This window comes from Paroedura picta, chromosome 14 (genome assembly GCF_049243985.1).
Source record: "Paroedura picta isolate Pp20150507F chromosome 14, Ppicta_v3.0, whole genome shotgun sequence".
Taxonomy (NCBI): Eukaryota; Metazoa; Chordata; class Lepidosauria; order Squamata; family Gekkonidae; genus Paroedura; species Paroedura picta.
Window position 1 is genome coordinate 27,847,333 of NC_135382.1, and position 10,479 is coordinate 27,857,811.

A 10,479-nucleotide genomic window follows, 5' to 3' on the forward strand; every position below is an offset into this window, starting at 1 on the left:
GTCAGGGGCAACTGTACTTAGCTTCCGAGTTCTGGGGAGATCTGGGCTCCTTGGCAGTCAGCTAGAAGTCCTCTTTTCACAAGTTAATATGAACTTGCATCCAATCCAGTGTGTACTTGGTCTCTGCATTTGTCAAAGAAGAAAAAGAGTTGGTTCTTATATGCCGCTTTTCTCTACCTGAAGGAGTCTCAAAGCAGCTGACATTCACCTTCCCTTTCCTTTCCCCACAGCAGACACCCGGTGAGGGAGGTGAGGCTGAGAGAGCCCTGATATTACTGAAGAAGAAGAAGAGTTGGTTCTTCTATGCCGCTTTTCTCTACCGGAAGGAATCTCAAAGTGGCTTACAGTCGCCTTCCCTTTCCTCTCCCCACAACAGACACCCTGTGAGGTGAGTGTGGCTGAGGGAGCCCTGATATTACTGCTCAGTCAGAACAGCTTTATCAGTGCTGCGGCGATCTGAAGGTCACCCAGCTGGGTGGAGGAGGAGCAGGGAATCAAACCTGGTTCACCAGATTAGAAGTCAGCACTCCAAACCCTACACAAGTTGATTCCCATGTTACAGTCAATGCATGAAGAACAAGTTGTATAAACCCAACATTTACCCAAGATACTGATCCCTGGTTTCATTTATGAAGTGAACACGTGTTGGGTCTTTCTTACTAGCAGAGGTACATACTTAACAGGTTGGATACACTGATACTCATTGTGACATGTAGACTAGAGAGTGGGGTTTGGGGAGAGGAGAGACCTCAACAGGCAACAATCTATTTTATTATTAACTTGATTTGATTTCTTACCATCTGTTCTCAGCAAGGTGGCTCGCTTGCTGAAGTATCCATCCTATAATGCAGATATTTTCTTCAGGGCAAGTGAACTTTATTGCCTGGAAATAAGTTAATTCCAGGAGATGCTCAGATCTCACCTGGAGGTTGGCAATGCTACCTACAACGAATGGAGAAAGGGTGTTTCATACTTACCCCTCGGCCTGGAGGATCATTGTCCATTGGGTCGTGATGGGTCGGACATGACTTCACAACTAACAACAAATTTCAAATTTTACCCTGCCATTCTCAACAAGTGTTGGCTTACAGCAGGGGTAGTCAACCTGTGGTCCTCCAGATGTCCATGGACTACAATTCCCATGAGCCCCTGCCATAAAACACTAGCAGGGGCTCATGGGAATTGTAGTCCATGGACATCTGGAGGACCACAGGTTGACTACCACTGGCTTACAGTATAGAAATCATAAAACACAATAAACCCCTAAAACCCCCATTAAAACAATATCAACAATATCAAATATCAATATCTTGCCTTTATTCAAAATCACTTTTCCCAAGGAGCTTTTTCGCATCCTGCCCATGGATGAAAGAATAGCACAAGGATGGTGATTTTGTGTCTGCAAATGGGTAAGCAGCCTCTTAATTCACACAGAGACAGTTTAAAACACAATGGAAGAATCAGCAGATTCTGTAGCTGGAGCCTAAGAGAAAGTTTTTTATGTGGGATCAAGTTATGAGGATTGAGAACAATGAAGCACACTCTACATTCTGTGTTTGGCTGATATGTTCATGCATATTTAGGACTCCATACATATATATAATGCATCCTCCCTTGCTATAGATTGCCAAAGCTCCATTCAGATTTCCAAATGGCAGTGATTTGCTACAGCTGGTGACAGAGTATAATGCAATTATTCCTGACACTGCTGAATACAGCCCATTGGGTATCTGCACAGTATAGACCAGTGGTTTATCTGGTTTGGGACTAGAATAAATGAAGGCCTATTTCCATATGAACCCACTTGACCTCTGCAGTCATCTTCTGATGCCCTTCTTTGGGCACCCCTGCTTTCTGAGATAAGGTAGATGGCAACCCAGGGAGAAGCTGTCTCAGTCATGGCACTAAGACCCCAAATCTCTCTTCCTAGGTGGAGTCATCTGTCCCCTTTGGTTCCCACCTTCTGCTGATGAGTAAAGAATCTGTTGTTATACCTAATGATCCCTTCCTCCTCCCAATTTTTAATTAAAAAAACTGTTACATGTATTTAGCATTGGTCTTAATTGTTTAATGATGTCTTTTTGTTAATGGTTTTTAAGATGTGATTTTGTTGTGTATGTTTTCCATTCATTGGCCACCTTGATGGCCCTTAGTAGGGCAGAAAGGTAGGGTATACATTTTATAAAATAAAATGTTGCTCCTTTCTTGACAATTTCCTACCTGTTGGACAGGTGACGAAAGTGCTTTTCTGTGGCATCGACAGTCAGGATATTCCAGATGCTTCCAGCTACCAGCAAATTGAGAGAGTTATTCAATCAATGTTACTGATTGAATTCCATAGCTGGAGAGATAGCATATAGCATGAACACAGGGGTAATAAATCTGCAATAAAACAGCAGTCAGACAGGCTGATATTCTGGAAGCTCATATGAATAACATACCCCTTGTTTGTCACTACACTCTCTCTTTCTCTCTCTCTCACATGCACATTTAGAAGACCAACTAAGATGAAAGTCCACCAAGCAGGGATCCAGAGTGTATGTGCAATAAGGAGGGGGTTGGTGGCATTTTGCAAAATTGGTACTACTAGTAATTAATTATGACTCTCATCCGCATTAAAAGTAAACTCTCTACATGTGAACAGAAGAAATGTGTGTTGGCATAAGAAAAAAAAAACAGCTCTCTTCAATGACATGGTTTTCTTTAATTACTGTACCATTGTAGTGAAAGCCTGCAAATGAAAACTAATTTGGCTGACAAAAAGAGAGCTTTATATCATATAACAACATCTGTCCCATTAATGCTATTCGTGTAAATATATCTTATCCAATTACTGTAGAGGGAAGTGGAAAGCCAATGACGAAGAGGTAAGTTGGGGAAAGGAGCCATGTGATCCCTCTGAATGTTAGGAATTAATACAGTTCTGCAGGAATTAATACAGTTCTGAATTAATACAGTTCTGTTAGGAATTAATACAGTTCTGAAGTTCTGTGCAGCCATTACCGAGGCTGGCGCTCTATCGGCCATGCCATTTGCTTCTTCTGGAATGATTGCTCATAATTGTCAGCATACATCTAGCACTTTACTCTGGGAGCTAATTCCCTTCCCAGGAGAAAATGGATTGAATTAGACAGATATCTTCACCGTTGCCACAAAAGTGGAGATGAGTAACACCTCCCCCCCAAAAAATGAAACTGACAAAATTGATTTAAATTAGGTGTCTCTCCAAATACATTAAAAATGCTTTCTAATTAAATCTGATGTGTATGGTATCTCTTAACCACAGGTGGTTGAAAAGCCGAACGTCTCCTAGTGCCAATGATTCAGAAGACTCGCTGTTTTCAAGGTGATGATATGATGCTGAGAAGATCATGCCAATAAGCTATTAATCCAGATCTAAAATCCACACTATGAAATAGGTGACCTCCGGTGTATGTAAGAAGCAATGTCTAAGTTGTTGGGACTACATCACGTGCTCATGGTAATATATTTGGGATGAGCTTCTGTGGTGATGGTGATGGTGATGATGTTATCCATCCAGTCGTGTCCAACCCTCAGTGATTCTATAGGAAAGTCTTCACCACAGATCGGTCATTGACCGCCTCTTTCAGTTGGTCCATGGTCATTTCTGTATTGGCTTTGATCGTGTTGAGCCAGCGGATCCTTTAGCGACCACGTTTCCTTTTGTTGTTGACCATGCTGAGGATTAATGATTTCTCCAACTAGTTTGATCGCATGATGAGTCCAAAGTAAGTGAGCTTTCGTTGTAATATCTTGCCTTCTAATGGCATAGTTGGTTTGCTCCTCTCTAAAACTATCTTGTTGGGGGTCTCACTTGCCTTGAAAGACCTTTGCTGGTTAGCCATAAACTGATAGCGGACTTAACGACACATATATATGTTGTCCACGAAAGTACTTGCTTAGTAAATTTTGGCTGCATGGGCGTACTAAGAACTAGTCCTAATACTTCAAAGTTATTAAGGAAGGTAGAAGGCTAATTTTGGCTCATCAGTAGGACAGTCTTGCAAACAAATAGCAGATTATTATTATTATTATTATTATTATTATTATTATTATTATTATTATTATTATATTGAATTTATTGCCCACCACTCCCAGCAAGCCAGCCCGTTGTGTGTTACAAACAGTCCCCATACATATAACCCCAATTAAAAACCCCATTAGAATCTGTAAAAACACAACACTACATGACATTAAATAAAATCCATCACGAACTGGTTCACCTTCCCAATGGGATCGATCATGCAACAGCTGGCCACCATTAAAGCTGTTCCAAAATATGGTGGCAGATATTTCCTAGTGGGGGCCCATCAATCTACCCCCTGCTGTGGCCTTACAGACCCTGCGGAATGCTGAAATCTTCTGTGGGGGCTGTAGCTCTTCTGGGAGCTCATTCCACCAGGTAGGGGCCGGGACTGATAAGTTGATCTTAAAACTGAGCAGAACCCAAAGGCAGAGGCATTTTGTCCCTTGAGGAACCCCTAGTAAGATATTATGCAAGATATTAGTAAGATATTATGAAATGACTGCCAGTAGGAGAAACTATATTTTCCCATTAATATTTGCCTATTAATATACCCCATCCAGAAAACAGCAGTTAAGGGTTAGGGAAAAACCATAACTGACCACTTAGTGATGGAGGCATTTAGGGATATGCAGCTGCAAAATTAATTGTACAGATTCTATTCAAACTAGTTAATATGGTATATTCTTCACTCCCAGTGAGAGGGCACATTTTGTCAATTATTCCTTTGCATCTGTTTGTTTAGTGCTCATACACTCTTGTGTTTACTTGCTGAAAGGTTTTGATTAAAGAGGCATTGTCTGAAAGCTCTCTGTAGCCCGAATAACCTTGCTACCTTTCTCAGAAATAAACAGGACAAAAACATAATTTTCAATTTGTTTTACCTTTTGGTGCTCTCGGATAGTAAACATCTTCTACTTTCTTGAGAGAGGGGATTGCTTTGAAACAGCTTGACTTCATGTGCATTAACCAATACTTCTCTTTGAATTGATTGGCAAGATAAATGAAAGATCAAATTGTGTTCGTACTTGAGAATAGGTGTATGGGAGCTGTCCAGAGTCCTGTTTTTACCACAAACAAACAAACAAAAAATCCTTATAGCCTTTATAACCAAACAATATCCTTGGCAAACACAGCGTACAAGCATAAAACATGAGAATTTAAAAGGCTCCTTGTGGAATAGAACCAATACATCAAAAAGAAATCTTAAGTAGTGACATGAGTCCCTTTCTCTGATAGATCTTCCTTGCCACTTCACATGGCCATGCCTATGGAGTACATGTGGCTACAGCATGGCCATTGTCTGTTTTGTTCCTGATGCACTCTAGCTAGGAAGATCACTCAGCCTGCATAGAACTTAGGTCTTCTAGCATAAAACGTCTGTCTTTCTCCCCTACCCCTAACTCTCCACTGTCTTTTCTCTCTGTCTTCCCATGACAGGGTGTTTTGTCTCTGGAGCTGACATACCATCAGAGCTATGGTCATAATGGTAGTACATCATTTATGTTTCAGCCATGACCACTTCCAACTGTACAACTCACCTTGACACCTGTCCAGTTCATTACTCTCTACCTGGCCTGCAATCTTCATATCAAAAATAATGAACACTGAAAAAAAATATGCAGCCCAATTAATTAGGGGCACATTTTTAATTGACCCAAAGGCTTTTAATTGACTGATCTAACTGATTAATTGACTAAACATGGCAATCCCTGACTAAAACATGCTCCACTAGACACAGAATGGTCAAATCAGTTTTACTGATTTCTTGCACACAAACATCAAATCAGGTTGTGGTTCAAATTCTCATGCGTACGAAAAAGCACAGTCCTTAATTGTGTGGGAGCAAGGCCTCCAAGTAGCTACACAGAAAGATAATGATTTGTATTTAAATTAAAAAAAAAAACCAGAAAGGTAGATTTGGAGTCTTATCTTTGATTGAGGATTAGTTAGTGTTGAAAAGAAGGCCAACCATTAAGGAATGTATCAACTAAGCCATACACAACAAGCAAGATCATCAGCTTATTTGGAGCCGGAGGGGGGGGGGGTGCCATCTTCTCATTTAGCAAGCATAACTGCATATCCTCAGATTTCTCTAATTATATGTCACTCAATGTGCCTATGCACATCCCAGCCTGTTCTTCTCTGACAGCAGTAAACATGCTTCGGTGGAAAGCACTAATTTAAAAATTAGACACCAAAAATAGAAGTGTCATCTGCAACCAGAGCACTGCGTACTCCCAACATCCAGGCAAGATAGAACAGCATTCCAGGCATCCAACATATCATTTTCCCCTCCCCAATCTTATGCCATTGGAAAGCAGCTTGTGCATTGGGTCAGAAGAAGGAGAAGGAGAAGGAGAAGGAGAAGGAGAAGGAGAAGGAGAAGGAGAAGGAGAAGGAGAAGGAGAAGGAGAAGGAGAAGGAGAAGGAGAAGGAGAAGGAGAAGGAGAAGGAGAAGGAGAAGGAGAAGGAGAAGGAGAAGGAGAAGGAGAAGGAGAAGGAGAAGGAGAAGGAGAAGGAGAAGGAGAAGGAGAAGGAGAAGGAGAAGGAGAAGGAGAAGAAGAAGAAGAAGAAGAAGAAGAAGAAGAAGAAGAAGAAGAAGAAGAAGAAGAAGAAGAAGAAGAAGAAGAAGAAGAAGAAGAAGAAGAAGAAGAAGAAGAAGAAGAAGAAGAAGAAGAGTTGGATCTTATGTGCCACTTTTCTCTACCCGAAGGAGGCTCAAAGTAGCTTACAGTCGCCTTCCCTTTCCTCTCCCCACAACAGACACCCTGTGGGGTGGGTGAGGCTCAGAGAGCCCTGATATCACTGCCTGGTCAGAACAGTTTTATCAGTGCCGTGGTGAGCCCAAGGTCACCCAGCTGGCTGCATGTGGGGGAGTGCAGAATCGAAACTGGCATGCCAGATTAGAAGTCCGCTCTCCTAACCACTACACCAAACTAGCTTATCAAGGAGGAAGCCCTGATAAATCAGACTGAGTAGTTGACTTGTGTCCCAGTGAAACAGCATGGTTACTTTCTAAAACAATGTGTTGGTGAACTCTTCTTCCTGTTAAACCTGACATGGGAGTCCCCAAATGCACTAACATATAGGCACTAATCCTTAACAGATCTGCTCTGCATTCAGTCCCATTTTATTCAGCAGGGTTTACATCCATGTTTCTTGCAACTGCAGCCTCCATTAACAATGCCCTCGTGTTCCCTCCCTCTCCTTTCTAGCCACAAATTTGAGCCCAAATCCACTCTTTTGCTATGGAGGGCTCTGTTTACAGAAATGAAGTGGCATTCAGCCCTGGGTAACCTGCCTTTGAACATATGCTGTAGGCGGCAATCTCGCAGAGAAATGGACAGCAAGCTGTGAAACTAAACTTTTATCATCATCTCTATAAATCAAGATGAAAGCTCTAGACTTCCTCCTGTGGACCTCATACTGCCTTCAGAAAAAAAAAACTTAAAATATTTAGATTGGGAGAAAGAGAGAGAGAAAGAAGAAAGAGAATAGGAAGAAAGCATCCAAAAATAAGTGGCTGGAAATATTAATCAGGCACAGCTGAGAAGCTCAGCTTTTCCCACTTGCTGCATATTTTCGAGGAATTGAATCCCCACCAGCAACCATTACAATTAGTTAAGTTTGTATAACTCGGCACTTTCCCCCATCGTGTTACTTACACCTTTTTATTCAGCAGTTGTTAATAATGGACGAGACTCTCACCAGGAAGAAAGCTAAATATAGTGCCGGATGTATCACAAACAGTATCTAATATCGAATGTGTGGGAGGCTGGTTGACCAGTTCAGCTGTATGTATGTTTGAGAACCAAATGAAGCCACTGTGGCATGCATTTTTCAGCCACAATCTTTTCTCCTGATGGAACAAACAGCCCCACTCCAGATTCATGATACATAGAAAAGCTCCATATGCCTGTAGATTGTTAGATATAGACTGTTTATGCACTGGGAACTTCGCTGCCCCAGCTCCTGAGCAGGAGCACAAATTGGGGGCAGATGAGGCGCTCCCCTGTCTGGGTTAAGGAAGAGGTGGGGCAACCTGCCATGACTAAAACTCCAGCCTGCAGCCCAGCATGAAACCTCCAGTGCATAAACGGTCATACTCATTATGTTGCAACAGCTATGCTGATAGTGGATGGGATCTGACAAACTTTTCCACTGGGGAAAGACCTCTCTGGCCACCAAACCTCCTCTGACTGCTAAAAAAGCTATTTATTTATTTTTATTTATTTTATTTATCATACTTCTATACCGCCCTCCCCGGAGGCTCAGGGCGGTTTACATTATAACAGAGAACCATACATAAAACAGTCTGTAGAACATGTACATCAATAACCAACAATTGCAACCAAACACAACACAGTATAACAATAAACAATCATAATACAAACAGGTCCAAGGCTTGTTGATGGGATTCTGAGGGGGGTGGCTTATTGATTTAATTCTGAGGGGGGGGGAGCAGGGGCCCTTGGTCGCTGTAGATTACATCTGGTCTCGGCCAAATGCCTGGTGGAGGAGCTCCTTTTTGCAGGCCCTGCGGAACTGTTTAAGCTCCGTCAGGGCCCTGATCTCCTCTGGGAGCTCATTCCACCAGGTAGGGGCCAGAACAGAGAATGCTCTGGCCCTGGTCGAGACCAGACGGACTTCTTTAGGGCCAGGGATCCTTAGCTGATTGGAGGCAGTAGAGCGTAGAGCTCTTTTGGGGGCATAGGTGGGGAGGCGGTCCCTCAGGTACACTGGGCCCTGACCACGTATGGCCTTGAAGGTAATTACCAGGACCTTTAGTCTGATCCGGAATTCAACTGGTAGCCATTGCAGCTGATGGAGAATAGGCCGGATATGGGACCTCCACAGTGTTGCCGTGAGGATCCTGGCTGCTGCATTTTGAACCAGTTGTTCAATACTGGCGATTGTGGGACCTGCATGGACCAAGTCATATGGGATAAGGTTTGTAGTTAGAAATGGAATTAGGTGACACTGAACAAGATTGATGGCTGGACCCAACCCATTTAGAGAGGAGCAAAGTCTCCATACTTCTTTTGGATCTGAGCAGTGTTCTTTTTTATTTAAAAAAAATACTCTGAGTAGAGTATTTGTTTTCCCAGTCTGAAATCCCTGCTGCCTAAGAATTACTTTCTTCCCGTCCTCTCAAGTTTCCTACAGATCTTCCACATTAGGTCAACATTTCCTTTCACTCAAAACTCATCTGTCAGCAGATACAACAGAAGCTGTGGGGACTGGGAAACCTTCCTGAAAGGCTTCCTTTCTTCCAAGGCTTTGCAGATGCTGGAATACTGACCTCACAGGTATCTAGGACCCTGACCAGTATGCATGTTGCACACCCTTGAAACTCCATGCACTCAGCCTTCTAGCATGTGTCATGGTGCTGGGATTGGTTGACAATGTCACTGGCTGGCAGCCATTGGGACTGGAGCCATAGGGATGGGAGAAATGACACCTCACCAGTAGCATGACAGCAACAAAAAATTCAGATCCTAGCTATTTTCCAGGAATGGCATCATTAAAAAAAAAAGCCTCCAACCACTCTCCAGCAGACAAAAAATCAAAAATTGAGGGAGCAAGAAATCTCCCTACACATTGATGAAAATATCTGTGGAGCCTTGAAAATATCCTAGGTACAAGGGATCTTGAAACAAAGTTTCCAGGGCATAAGAACCCATAATATTTTCCCCAGGTCTTTTCCATGGTCTGGTCCACAAATTAGGACTCTGTTCTCAAGAGCACTAAGGGTATGGCTCAGTCTGGAATTCTAGTATGGCAGAATGAATGAATGAATGAATGAATGAATGAATGAATGAAACTGGTATTATTTTCCTGCTCTGGTAGAGCCCCATAGAGCTGCTATTTAACCTGCTGGGAAATCATGCTTACAGCCTTTCAGTGTTAAGTTTCCCCAACAGATTTTCCTGGGGATGTTTTATGTGAGGATGATGGTGGGGGAATAGAAGCTTAACCTCCACTATGAGCACAGAACTCTCTGACCTCACCTGACAACCTAATAGGAAAATGGCAACATGTATTTAGGCCCAAAGGCACCTGGATCTGCTCAGTGCTCAGGTGTGGAATATCACCCAGTGCTAACAATCAGCTGCTTGGAAACTTAGGGTGCTTTCTGAGTTGGAGGTGAACTTCACAATCAGTTGCTCTTGGATGCACGGTACAGTGAAAAGCATTGCAAAAACAGAGAAATTCCAAGCGAGGTAAATAAAAAATTCAGTAACATCATTAATTAAATTGCACTTGCCAAATGTCTGCTGTTATGACAGGTGGCAGAGGGGAGGGAAAGCGTGTGCCCTGCAAGGACTTGTGGCTCACCTAATTAGTGAGGCTCCTTGTATCTGTGTGTTCACACATTCAGAACAAACTTCTAATTAAATTATGTGCTTGTTTTGAAGAATTATTCCTTA